Consider the following 13,566-nt stretch of genomic DNA (forward strand, 5'->3'; position numbering starts at 1 on the left):
AATCACAGAGATATTATACCTTTTCAGGGAGCTATTATGAACCTCATATAGTGCTAGACATGTTAGTAAAATTCATTTTTTCAAATATTTATTGTGCTAGTCAACGTGCTAGGTAAATATATATACAATGTAGACAAAATATGCTTTTTTCCCCTAAAGAACTCAGTTTTCTGGGGGAAGACAGGCAAATAAATGTGAAGTTTATCAACAGAGTATGGTTAAGTCCTATACTAGGATAATAAAGGAAGAGACCTAAATTGGTTGGAGAGGGGGAGAGGAAAGGAAGGAGGGAAGGCGAGGGTATATGTGTGCGCGCAGGCACGCACAAAGCAGGAGCGGGTATGGGGTAGGAAGTAGTCTAGGAAGAAGCAGCAAGAATATGTGGGGCAGGGAAATAGCACAGTGTGCCTTATTCATGACATATGTCATTAGATCTCTACAACAACCCTATTAAGTATTTTGCAGATGAGGAACCTGAGGTTCAAAGATATCAAATAATTTCTTTAAAAGTATATTTTACGTTGGGTCTCAAATCCAGCTATATTTGACTTTATAGCAATGATCTTTCCACTATTACATGATATTCTTAACTGGCACATCTGGTCAGATAAACTTTCAAATGTTTTTTAAAGGTCGTTTCACTCTTATGAGTGACGATAACAATATCATTCAAAGTATACTCAGAGAAGACAGGCATTAGATATTTGCTATAGGTTACTTCACTCTTGGCACTCTTATTTTTGGTAAAAGCGACTCACATTCAGATTGGTGGAAGTTCCATTGAATTCATATTGGTATAGATAATATATAGCAAGGCTTTAAGGTGAATGTTAGCTTGTGTTTTTAACTTTTTGGAAAGTACTAGGATTAATCATATTCATACACACACACACACACACACACACACACACACGTATATCTTCTTACAATTTTAGTTAAAAAAAAAATACCTTTTTTATATGGACAAGCCAACATTGATGTTTGTTATTGAGACAATGCACATACCATAAAGTTCACCCTTTTAAAGTGTACATTTACTTTTTACTGCACAATCCATTTTTTTAATTATGTTCACAAAGTTATGCACTACCACTAAGTACAAAACATTTCTATCACCCCAAAAAGAAAGCCCATGACCATCTAGCAGCTACTCCTCATTCCTCTCTCCCTGCTGGTCCTCGCAACCACGAACCTACTTTCTGTCTCTATGGATTTGCTCACTCTGGATATTTCATATAAATGCAATCACAGAATATGTGCTTTTGATATTTTCAAGGTTCATCCATGTTGTAGCAAGAATCAGTAGTTCATCACTTTTTATGGCTGAATAATTCCATTGTATGGATATATCACATTTGTTTATCCATTTATCAGTTGACAGACATGTGGGCTGTTCCCATTTTTTGGCTACTATGAAGAATGCTATTAAGAACATTTGTGTAGAAGTTTTTGCATAAACATGTTTTCATTTCTCTTTGTTAAATATCTAGAAAAAGAACTGCTAGCTCATATGGTCACACTCTTTTTGAGGGAACTGACAAGCTGCTATCCAATGTGGTGTTACTATTTTGCATTCCCACCAGCAATTATGAGGGTGACCATTTCTCCACACCCTTATCAAAACTTATCATTGTCTCTTTTGATTGCAGCCATCCTCATGGGTGTGAAGAAGTAAAAAATTATTTTACTCTTAACTGACATGAAAATGTCCCTGCACTCCCTGGGATAAGTTGCTTTATAATATAAATGTATAAAATGTGTGAAATCAATACTTATTTTATATATTAAAATAGGATATATAACACACAAGGACACACAAGACTGCATTACTAAAATAAGTTCTGGATAAGTTATTTAGAATGTGATATTGATCTTTAAAATAATTTGTTTTGAAAAGATTAAACTGCCTTCCTATGGATTCAGGACATTGTGGGTAATTCTGAGATCAATGCAAACTCCAAATAAGAAATTAAAGACTTAGCTTTTAGATTCTACCTGTTCTTCTCATTCATTAAACGGCACTTAAAAGTTACTCTTAGCACTATTATTCTTTCCTTGTATTATTGAAAAGTTAACAATGGTTATCGCCTAGAAATTTGAGAATGCTAAGTTTCATAAAGTGACAAACCAAAAGTTAATTCTGTAGATCAAATGAAATTTGAGAATACTGTTTAATAAATTGACCAAAAAAATGATAATTCTATAAACTACATAATTCTAAAAGACTAATCTATTCCCATGTTTATACAATGAAAGAATCTGCTTCAAATCATTATGCCTTTGTAATAATAATTATCATTTTAATTTGTTAAATTGAACTGTGAAAATGCTGAAGAAACATTAGAGCTGCAAAAGCAGTTCCATAAGCAAGGAAGAGATGATAGAGCTTAGTCTGATAACTTCAGGTAACTCCCTCTTGCTTGATTTGCTAATATAACCTGTCACAGTTTACTAAGTTGACTCATCTCATCTTAGCCTCTTAATGTGAACATCTTATTTGAACTAAGTCAATGTTATTTACATGTTAACCACTTTATGTTTAACATTCTAATTCAGCCAGTAAGAGGTCAGATTTCCTATAAAGTTAACGTATAATCAGAATATTCAACTATCCTCATAGCCATCTCATCCCAGGCTCCAATTTGGCTGGATAAGTCTTTATGCTACATTTTTAATTAAAAAAAAGTTTTTTATAAGATTCATCCACATATCACATACTACTGTAAGAAGAGTAATATAAAGTCCTAGAATAAAATGCTTGCTCTGAAGGAATTGTCACAGAAACGGATTTTGGGGCTGGACATATAAAGGAGAGGACATGTTAAAAAGGTGGAAATCAGCTATTAGCTAGGAAGCTGAGCTATAAGATGCTAACCCACAACAAATGCTCTCAGGCTATGGTGAATTAAACTCTAAGTACATGACATGTTCTATAATACTGAGAAATAACCACAGGAGAGACATCAGCATGGCACTGGATTCTCAGAAATGAGAGAACTAATTTGAACGAAAGCACTAGATAGAACTTTAAATAACAAGTTTTCATAACAGTATCTACCTTAGCAGTCTTTACATAAAAACTACGGTGAAAGTTTTGCTCATTACACTCTGATGTATTAAGCCAAGCAATGTATATGATTTGTTCCCAGCCTTTAGCAACAGGTTATCACTAAGGTGAAAGACCACATAGTTATTAGCCTTTTATTTAATCTTACTTTCTTCTTCCAATGAGAAACAACTGATCTTTTAATTTTGTCCACAAAATGTTCATGGCTTACCCAATATTAAAACTGGATATTTATTTTGAACTCAGTTGTCTAATCTCACTTGGTAGACAGGCAGTCTAAGGCAAAATACTCAAAAAATATTGTATTCAGTGGTAAAGTTCCTGTAATTTCCAGCACCACTTTTCAAGCTGGTCCGTTTGGAAGTAAGGAAGTACAGCAGTTGAGGAAAGGCATTAGTGTGTGTGCAGGAGGACAGCTGTGTGTAGATAAAAGGGTACAGGAAGTAAAACCTACACAAGGAAGACTGGCAAAAGAAGCTAAGGAAACTATTACGACTTCCAGTGACTGATAAGGGTTCAGGAAAGGGTGTCTTCAGTAGTCGGGCATTAGGCAGATTAGCTGGGCAGAAAGCACTGAAAGGTACTTTGGGTCAATACAGAGAAAATACTGTGGTTTAGAAGAATACACGAGAGCAGGTAGTCATGGCTGGACCACTAAATCCTTTGTGTGAGGAGGGTAATTTAATTATAAATTCCACAAGCGAATGGGGCAGAGACTGATGATAAAACTTTCTATATGTAAAAAGAGTTCTTTGAAACAGAGATGGGCCTCAATCTCCAGATGGGAAGCCTTGGGTAGATGGTAGATTTCGCTGTGGGAAAAGGGAATTGACAAAGGCAGAAGTTGGCATCTCTAATCAACTGAGAATCAATCCTGCTTACTACAAAGGTTCGGATATCAATCACACTTTACTTTGGTGTCTCAGGCTCCTTTTCCACTTATTCTTTTACTAAGGCTTTATAGAGCTAATGTTCAATTCCCTTAAATAACTCATCTTGGTTGAGTTAATAACTAATCTACACCTTAACTACTCTTTTCATCTGCTATTTCTAATTTTGAGTAGATAAAACTCATTTTCAGTCTTTTTACAGAGAATTTTGGTTGTATTTCTAGACTTGTACCACATATTCAGAATGCCTCTGGATGAGTCACTGAATATAGTTAACCAAACCCTACGATTTACTTACTCCAATTAAGAATTGAGATTAAAAACTGTTCATTTGGATTTTCTTCTTCTGTGGCTGAGGAAAGCTAATCGTCTTAGGTTAAAATACTAAACTACTGAGTTTTCAATTACCTCTACAGCTTTTTCCCCCTTGCTTTCAACAGTATATTCATATCTACATCTGTATCTGTATCTATATGTAATATTATATTAACCAGTATTCCACCAACTATACAATTAAAGTATAATGAATATGAGGCACAAGACACAATACTTTTTACAAAAGTATATATTTTTGTTTCTTCTTTAATAACTGCTATTTTACACAGGGCTAACTTTCCATTAACCAGAATATGTTGTTCCTCAACATCTATTTCATTTAACAATATCTATTGTGAACCAAATGTGCTAGGTATGATGGTTATCAGTGAGCCATGAATACCATAACTACTCTTTGAGCTCACATTCTAATGATGGGAGATAGACAAATAAATGTAAGGTGCTAATGCTAATAAGTTCAAATCAATTAATAATAATAATAAAGCAGAGTGAGGGAATGGAAAATGATAGAGATAATAGTGGTGGTGCTTTTTTAAGGAGGTTGGGCAGGGAAGGCATCTCTCTGTTAAGGTAATATCTAAGCAAAGACATGTATACCAGGCTTTATTGAAACCTGTATTTTAGAACTTAACTGATTAATCAGACAATATTTACTGGCTTTATATCATATTCGATATTTATATAACATAGGCTTTTTCAGTTTAAAGAAGAGATATAATATCAAACATATGAAGGAAACAGAAATCCTTCATACTGATTTGAAAGTTGGTAGCTAAAATTATGTACCAAAACTATACTAATGGATTTAGTAGAGAGTCTAATCTATATGAATTGTAGCTAAAAGAAAAGACTAAATTTTAAAAAAATGCATGGGTGATATCAGGATGAGTGCTACTATTTCACAGGACTGGGAAATAGATAGTTACTTGAACAAACAATTCTGTCATTGTTTAAAAATAATTTGCATTCATTTTTATTTTGAGGTAATTAATAAACTACTTAAGAAATGTCCTTTTGCTATTTATAGTCGATGTGTCTTTTAAAAAGTGTCTTTTTAATTTTCAGGCTGATTATTCAAGCAATATTTATTATAGAATTTCAGAAAATACAGAAAATAAAAAGAAAAATAAAAACCATAAGCCCCCCAAATAACTGCTGTCTATAGTTTCATATATTTTGCTTCTATTCTTCTCTGCACAAGTAAATATTTTCAATTTTGAAAGTAATTTGTGAAATCCAATTGTAGGGTAAAAATATCAAATATTACAAATGTAGATTACAGACATCTTTATCACTACTCGTAACTTCATTTCTCCTTTCAGAAACAACCACTGTTATCAGTTTTCTGTGTATCTTCCTAAAGGTTTTTAAAAATTTTTTTGAAATACACAATGCATGTGTATTATACACAGAAGGATATATCAGTCTTTTTCTTCTTTTTTAAAATGGCATCATGTCACATATACTCTGCAACTTCTCTTTTTTCACTTAATGAGTTTTGAGATCTTTCCATGTCTGTACCTCATTCTTTTCAGGAGACCACAATGTAGACATAATCATTTAATTAATTCCAATTCGTTTATTTAATTCTAAACTGATGACTATTTAGATTGTTTCTAATTTTTAAATTATACACAATACTTCAAAGACCATCCTAAATGTTTCCTGGACAAATGAATGTTTCTCTAAGAAAGATATAAAGTAGAATTCTTGGGTCAAAGGATTTTAAATTTTAATAGATGCTGCCCAATTATCCTCCCACTGGCAATACCAATTTAAAATCCTACCAGACATGTATGAAATGTGATTTCTCCGCATCCTCACCAATATTTGATATTATCATATATAAAAATGTTTGCTATGCACATTATATGTGAAACATACCTTCCTATAGAATATATTATCCTTTTTTCTCTGATATTATAACTTAAAAAACTTCCTATGCTATTAAACTCCTTAGATAAGTATTATTTTTATTGGCCCTGTAATTTTCTATTCTTAATTATTCCTCTTTTCTCACCTCGTTTTCCACAACAATTAACAGTACCCGGTTTATTATCCGATGCAATGGGTTTTACTCTGAATAAAGTCTGAATTTCCAAAAGCAAAATACATCCTTGAAGGAAGAAAGCTGGTAGGGTTAAAGGCCGCTGCTCTTGGGATGTGCTATAAAGTAACCACACTGAGAACACTGCCTGGCTGTGTGTGGAAAAGCTCGAGCCCCAGCTGTGCCTGCTTTACTGGAGGACATGCTCATTTGGCTCCATATATTCTGACGTTTCTTTAAAAAATATAGACTTGACTTAGTACTTACATACATATTTAGATATGTATCATGGATACATCAAAATCATATAAGGACATTCACAGTTGCATATAAAGAAAAGAAAAAGCATACATCCTGAAGAAATGGTATCACTGTAGGTGAAAATATCTGGGAGAAGGGAGGTTGGAAAAGAAAGTTCTTGGTTTTTTATTACATGGTTTGACTTAAAAGTAATTTTAATAAATGCAACTCAAAATTTTTTGATATGAGCAATTTAAAAAATGAAAAATTAAGTAAACTCCATTTAAATAATTTTGGCTGAGTTATAATTTACTTCTTCCAACCAAGTATTATTCGCCAAGTAAGGGATGAAGTACTTATCATGACATCATCAATATCTAGTAAATTAAGTATTTGTTTGGTTAGTTTTTTAATATCCTGAAAACATCTAAAAGATCTCCGAACTCAGAAATAAGCACCCTGCTCTACCATACCCAATCTATAATTTCTAATCTGCTATTTTAAAAAAGCAAAAGCAAAAATTTTTAATCTAATTTTCTGTATTTCAGAAGATACCAAATTAATGTACATTTATATATACATTGACATTTATATAAATACAACTTACTACTAAATTTTGAGGAAGATTTGTGAAAACCTAGATATTTCTTTAAAATAACTTTTCATCACTATATCTTTAATATTTAAATATAATGGTTATATTTTTTAATTATATAAATTTATATATCGATTGGAAAGGAGGGTAGATCAGAGTCTCCTGTTATCCAAATAACATATCGACTTTTTGTATTGTACTATATCCTCTTAGTAGAATATGTTTGTTTCCTAGTAGAGAATCACTGTAAGTAATAAGAAATTTACTGATAGGAATATGTTGAACATGTGAAAGTTCCGAAGGTAGAACACATGTTTAGAACAATTAATATATATTAGAGAAGACATGTGAAATTGCTTTCCTTTCATTGACAGGAACAGAGTCTAGAAGCTGGTCATTCCCTTTCAATTGTGGAATTTTCTAAACTGAAAAGAAAGCAGGTAGAGAAATTTATGGAACCACTATCAATGTTTCGGCAATGATTAGTACAGAAGAATAGAAAGGAATTTAAAAGGCGTTTGGCTATTTGTCCAAATGTTTCTGCTATTTAGATGATTTCTTCAACCAGTTCACTTCTCAGCTGTAATACTACATCTGTCATTTTTGGCTTACAAGCTAATTCTTAAATGAATGTGAGAGATCTTTTTTTGCAGTGTTAGAAACGCTGAGTATGTTTAACAACTGTATCATGGATTTATAAGAATTTCAAGCATGTATTTAGAGTAATTCAATGCATCTATCATATCATGATCAAATAAAGTATGTAATGTCATTAATAAAATAAACAATGTGTAGTATTATTTGGCCATCCTATAAAGGCAAAAAATACGCACTGCAGGTATGTGAAGATAAAAGTACTTAAGTGAAACAAACATAATGAAAGGAATGTTGCCTTAAAATAAATCAAAGCATGCATGAGATAAAATTAGAGTAAAATATTTTATGACAGTGTTTGAAGGAGTAGCTGTTTTCCCTTTTGTGACAACATGACAACAAACACTTAAAATTCTGCTTGAATCATCCTTTGAACCAAGAATATTTATTCTATCAGTGCTTCACAGCACTCAAAACTATTACATGCTGCGTTTAATATATACCTCAGAGTGTGGGGCTACATTAAAGAAAAAAAAAAACCATAAAACTGAATCTAAAAAAGTCATAAGGCCTCTGTTTTCCTTTCAATTTTGCTGTGAACATAAAAAATGCTCTAAAAAAATGAAGTCTTTTAAAAAAAAAAGCACTTTGGGAGGATGCTTTTATGAACAGTGTGAAGTATGAACAGTGGCAGAATAGAGGTTAATCATGGTTTTGTCCTATTTTTCCATAATATATAGCTCAAAGAAAGGAAATCAATTTACTATAGTTAACATACAAAGTACTGTACAAGGCAAAAAGGGAGGTAAATGTAACCAACAATCATTTATTTAGACCAACTTCCTACTAACAGGCAGACATATAAGTCTTATACAAATCAGTGTTCTGAAAATGAGTTGAGAAATTCCATGACTCCAGGAAACTCCTGAACAGTGATCTAGAAATCAGAGTTCTGGGTTCAAATCTAAGTAGTTTGGTAGCAGAGCAAGACCTTTTTTTCACTCTTCCAAGGGTGAGGGTGATTCCTAGATTTTATCTAGCCTGAGAGAATGACCATCAGCACAATTTCTGGAACTTTTAAGAACTATAGATGTCACGGCTCTACCTTGGCAGATCTACTGAATTGAAATCTTTGAAGACAGACTTGAGAATGCTGAATTCTGGGTGATTAAATGAGCTAATAGACATAAAATGCTCACAAGAGTGCCTTCTACAATTAAAATGTTATCTGAGTGCAAGAATCTTGTTTAATGCATCTTTGGATTCTTAGAATGAAGTATTTCACCTGGTATACTATAAGCTCTTAATACATCTTTACTAAATGAATGGGGTCACATTAACCGTTTTGAGTACCATAAAAATTAAATTACTAAATAGTTGAAGCCAAGATAGAAAATACTAAAGTCTCATAAACTAATCTGATAAGAAGCAGTCTTTTCTGAAAAATGTCAAAAATCAGTAAATTAAGATAATTATTTGTAGGTTTAGTTGTCAGTTTAAAATGAAAACAAATTACAGGGAGTGAAGAAAAAAGAAACCAAAATGATTATAGGATAGGTATGACAGAGCTACAAGAAAGATTAAAGTTTCTAAAAATGTACAGTTTGGCTAATGACTAAGATAATAGAAGGAGACATGACAACATTCTAAAAACATTTGAAAAACAAATGCAAAAGAAAGAGCAAAGTTAATACAATACAGTGTGATATATCTAAGTTCTGCAATGAATTAAAAATGTTGCTAAATGTACACACAATATTAGGACTATAAGTGCAACTCATAGTCTACCTACAAGAATGTAACGAAGTCTATCATGAGGGCATGTAAAACAGAAGTGAAGAAGAAAAACATAATAATGAAGAGAATAAATCACTTTGTTAAGTCTGCTCCACTGTCTCTAAATTTTTCTCATTAGACTTACTAGACTAAATAACTATTTATTAGGTTTCCTATAAAATATTATTTTGAGATTTTTAAAAAGGTAAATATAAAATATAACATTATGCCAGTTAGCATGGTTAACACATATGTTATGATTATACTTTTATTTCTACAGCTGTTTATCAAATGAGAACGCTTATAAAATTCCAGAAGATATCTACATACCAAGGTATCTAATTAACCATCTATTTATGGCTATAAACATGATAGAATAAAAATGAAATAACAAAGTACTTAATATAATCATAAAAACTCAATAGTAATTGAATGAAACAAATTAAATATTTCTAATATAGTACGTTATTATTTTGAAGAAATGCCTTCTCTTCTTAAATATTATCATGGGCCTTACTTTTCTTCCTACATTTTCCCATGTCCCAGAAAGAGTCGCTTCTGCTCTCTAGGCTGGTGGAAAGCTGGCACTTTTATTATTGCCCTGTCTCCTCCTCTTTGTCTTGCTACTGTAACCAAGACCCAAACCAGTGGGCTGTTAGAGGCTTGTGATCAAAAGACAGAGATGAATCATTAAGGCATTTTCTAAGAGAAAACCTGAATTGGCACGTCTGCTGGTCAGCATGTGCAGAGACCAATACAAAGGAAAGGAGCCTAGCATTTCAATGCTTTGTTTATATTTGCTCTGCATGTGTGCGTGTGTGTGTGTGTGTGTGTGTATTTTTCATTTAATCATCTCCAAAACTCTAATAGAATTTAGGATTATCCTATCTTTAGAGAAAAAGAAACTGAAACTCAGAAAAGTTAACAACTTGCCCAAGTAACCAGAAAAGTTGGAATTTGCACCCATGACTGTCTCAAATTTCTGGGCTCTTACACTATAATATCCTGTATCCAAATGAGAAAAAGTATTAAAAAATAATAATAAAGCATGTACCAAAAACACATATATAATCTCCAGCAACACACCACTGGCAGGTAAGAGTGGACACACACAGGTAAAGGAAGAAGGTAGTAGAGACAAAGGTCATGACTGAAAGTTGAACACAGAAGAAAAAAACAGGTGAGAGCTCTCCCCCAAAAGAATAAAACACATAAAGGCTCTCCAAGGGCAGAGCAAAACCTGTGTTTTGGGTCAAAGATTTAAGGAGGTTCCGGTTGGTGGAGGGTGTTACAGATGTCCTAAAAGGAAGTCTATAGAAAAGAGTTGTTTTGCTTTGGACAAAATTGGCTCTGTGCCCTGCCAATACTGGGTGTGAATATAAGATAAGGCCTTTCCCTCAAATTATCCTTAGGACAAAAAGGGTGTCACTGCTTGTAAAATCTCTCTTATTGAGAATTCTCTCAATTACTTTATTTTGAAATGCAAAATACTGTTTAGGGAAGACACACTGCCTTGCAAAGACCACAATGGATGCAAATTTTGAGTGCTGATATTGTTCACTTGAAGGAATCAAACACGGAAGCAAAGCCATTTAACACAGATTTAATAATTATTTCTGGAATGCAGCCTCACAACTATAATAAAAACAGGTTTTAAAGATGATTCTAAAAAGAAATATAACTAATCTCATTTGAAGATCAAAAACATACCAGAAGAATAAAAAAAATTATTTTAATGGATACTTGTGGCTAAAGATGAAAGTACAATGACAATGTCATGTATGGATTCAAACAGTGGAAAAAAAAAATCGGTGACAGGTAGTATGTTTTGGAAAACTGTATTAGTTGATTCAAAATGTGTCTCAACTGACCTTGAAGGTTCTTGTGATAAGACTGAAGTATTGTTTTATATAATGTAATTTAGTATATTTACATATAACTAAGTTGAGCAAGGATTCTGAAGCCAGACAGTGTGGGTTCAAATTCCACGCCTGCTCCTTACTGCCCGTGTCGTATCTATAAAATGGAAATAATAATGGTAACAATCTAACCAGTTTATGAGGATTAAATAAATTAATGTTAGTAAAATGCTTAGAACTGTGCTGTTATAGTAAGCATTATGTGTTTGTTGAATAAGATTAAATATTCAAGATTGCTAAAGCCCCCCTCCCCCGCCCTAACTTTTTTTAAAAAAGCCTTTTGGGGGCGGGGCGGGGAATGATAGGTGACCTTACACGCTTTCTGGCCAGGCCGAGATGTCTCATCATGTTCCCTGTGTTTTCCTATGACCCATGAGATGTTCTAATATTTAAAGTATAGGAATTTCAGAAGTACAGAGCTTTTCTTTTAGTCAGTGGGATGTAACATTCCTTACCATGAACTAAGTCTTCAAAGTCAAATAATTTTTCATTTACCCAACTAAAAAGATGCACAGGAATAAGCATTGATGACATGTGAGTGGTCCTGGAGGACATGGCTAATGACCACTGCTACTTAATTAAAGCTGCTGAAAAGATGGCACAGATGCTTTAGATAAGGGGTCAGCAAACTTTTTCTGGAAAGGGTTGAGAGTAAACATTTTAGGTTTTGAGGGCCATAAACTGTTGCAACAACTTGACCATGCAGTTATAGCATGAAAGCAGGCACAGACAATACATAAACAAATGAGTGCTGTTGTGTTCAAATAAAACTTTATTTATGCACACTAACATTTGAATTTCATATAATTTTTATGTGTCATGATATATTATTCTTCTGATTTTTTTTTCTAATAATTAAAAAATAGAAAAAACATTCTTAGCTTGTAGGCTGTATTAAAACAGATGGCAGTCTGGATTTGGTCTGCCTCTGATTTGAACTGTCAATCTCTAGGTTGAATTAAGAGAAGCCGTGGCACATCAGTGACAACATGTTGACCAAGTCCATGACCTGGCTCTTATTTGCTGCTTGGAATAAGTTTATTGAAATACATGGTGGTTGTTCCAAAAATTGCTGTTTAATAAAAAACAGCAATTTTTGGAACAACCACCATGTATTTCAATAAACTTTCATTCAGAGCCCTCTGCATTCTTATTTGATGACTTCCTCCTTATTACAATCAGTATCTATCCAGGAAAGGTTTCTTCCAATTCCTTCCTCTCTACCGTAAAACCTCTTTATACTCTAATTTTCTTTCTTTTCCTGTACTCTTGTTTCTGAGAACGTTCCTTCTCTGGTTTGAAGGATCTTAGTTCTCTGCTCGACCTTACCAAACACGTTAACTTTCTCACCATCACTTACGATTACATTTTCAAAATTTCCCTTTCCAAGTGCCTCTGCTCTACTAACATGCTTAGCTCTCTTTTGTTCTAAAAGGAAAAAATACCTCAGCTTTCACCTAACTCTGCCATTCCCTCCCAGCTAATAACCCTCCTCCCTTTCCCATTTGTTTACAGTACACTTTTGCAATTTAATCTCTTATATAGTAGTTTTCACTCTGCACTTTCGCAATTTAACCTCTTATATACTAGTTTTCATTTCCATCATCATCTGAAAGTAAGAGATCTTAAACTACTAATGATTTTTTTGGCTGACTTTCCCACCCCTACCCTGAGAATATAGAAATAGATTTGAATATTGGCACAACCACTCATTTGGCAATACTTTTAATAACCTCTTAAAAAATAGCTTTAATGGGATATATTTTACGTACATAAAATTCACCAATTTTAAGTGTACAAGTCTATAGGTTTTGATGAATGTTTACAGTCATGTAACCATGACCACAATCATGACACAGAACATGTCCATCATTCCCACAAATTCTCTATGCTGCTTTGAAGTCAATTCCTTCAACCTACCTCTGGCTCCTGGCAACCACTGATCTGGTTTGTGTCATTAGTTTTGCCTTTTTTAGATGTCACATAAATGAAATAAAACAATTCAACATAATTCTTTTTAAAAGAGTCATCCATGTTGTTGCAATATATGAATAGTTTGTTCCTTTTTATTGCTGAGTATTATTCTCTGGTATGCACATACT

General features: G+C 33.1%; 1 protein-coding gene across 4 annotated transcripts in view; it reads right to left on the minus strand.

The window, feature by feature from the left end:
* Positions 1-13,566, minus strand: part of PIBF1 (progesterone immunomodulatory binding factor 1) — a 152,077-nt gene that overhangs the window by 72,748 nt on the left and 65,763 nt on the right. The gene's annotated exons all lie outside the window — the stretch shown is intronic.

This window comes from Pteropus vampyrus, unplaced genomic scaffold (genome assembly GCF_000151845.1).
Source record: "Pteropus vampyrus isolate Shadow unplaced genomic scaffold, Pvam_2.0 Scaffold155, whole genome shotgun sequence".
Lineage (NCBI taxonomy): Eukaryota > Metazoa > Chordata > Mammalia > Chiroptera > Pteropodidae > Pteropus > Pteropus vampyrus.